Source organism: Schistocerca piceifrons, chromosome 10, assembly GCF_021461385.2.
Source record: "Schistocerca piceifrons isolate TAMUIC-IGC-003096 chromosome 10, iqSchPice1.1, whole genome shotgun sequence".
NCBI classification, from domain to species: Eukaryota; Metazoa; Arthropoda; class Insecta; order Orthoptera; family Acrididae; genus Schistocerca; species Schistocerca piceifrons.
The window spans coordinates 141,956,956-141,958,167 of NC_060147.1; positions in this window are offsets into that span (position 1 = coordinate 141,956,956).

Sequence of the window (1,212 nt, forward strand, 5' to 3'; positions counted from 1 at the left end):
CCAACTCCATAAAGACAAGTTGTTTAATGTTGTTACCAAAAATCTTGAAAAGTTTAAGACTGATTTACTTCAAATTTTTACACACTGCTTGGACTGACAGAAGCATAATATAAAAGTATATATTTAGTATACAATGGGAGAGCAATGCTTCCAAAAACCTTGAAAACTTTCTGACTGATTGACTTCAGGTTTTTACATGGTTCTCTAATAAACATTTCCATAGACATACACACCATATTTTTATAAAACAACAATGTGCAGGTTGTCTGTTCAAACTGACTGTGAGAAAGAAAATGCTGTACTGTGAAACTGTGCAGTTAAGATTTTTTTCTTGCAGCTAATGTGAACTATGATTACAGGGCATTTAAATGATTAGACAGATTGTTTCTCCCATATACTGGGTGAGTCACTAACTATTGCCACCTAGAATAACTCCGAAAGTATGATAGTAGCTGAAAAGTTGGTGAGACAAATGTTGCATGGGATAACAGGGGCCATAATACGACATTGGTCTTTCGTTGCTAGGTGAGGTCACGCCAGAGATATGGAGGTCAACTTTGCTTTTTTTAAATGGGATGCTATAGTTTGGTACTTATTTTCTGATAGCGGCTATGGAGATGAATCCAATCATGTGTAACAGTAAGGTCTTTGAAGGTCACAAAGGTCCATTTACAGAAGGTGTTCAAAGTGATGACCATCGGTATCATTGCAGTGCTGCAATCCTCTTATCATAGATTGAGTGGTATTCCTTATCACTTCAGCACTTATCGAAGCACATGATCTGACAACTCTTTCTCGTATATCGTGCAAACAGTAAATATTCGCCGAATATGGCATATCCATCTAACGTGCCATTGACATGTAAACACCATTCCACATTTTTACAGTACAACACTGATAGGAATGGTAAGACTAGTATCGTTGAATCAAGTGAATGTGAATTCAAAGGACAATTCAATATGTTTCTCATTTACAGAGAATGCCAATGAAATTCAGTGAGAGCTAGAGACTTATACGCCAAAAGATATCCTCAATGTAGTCATACATGTTATATATTTAAATATGTGTATGATAAATTGAGAACAACTGGATTTTTAATGCATCAGAAACATATCTGGCAAAGGAAAGCTAGTAACGAGGAAACGGAAAGTGGTACTTTTGCCACTGTGGTTAGAGATCCTTGCGTTAGTTTGGGTCAAATCGCACGGGAAT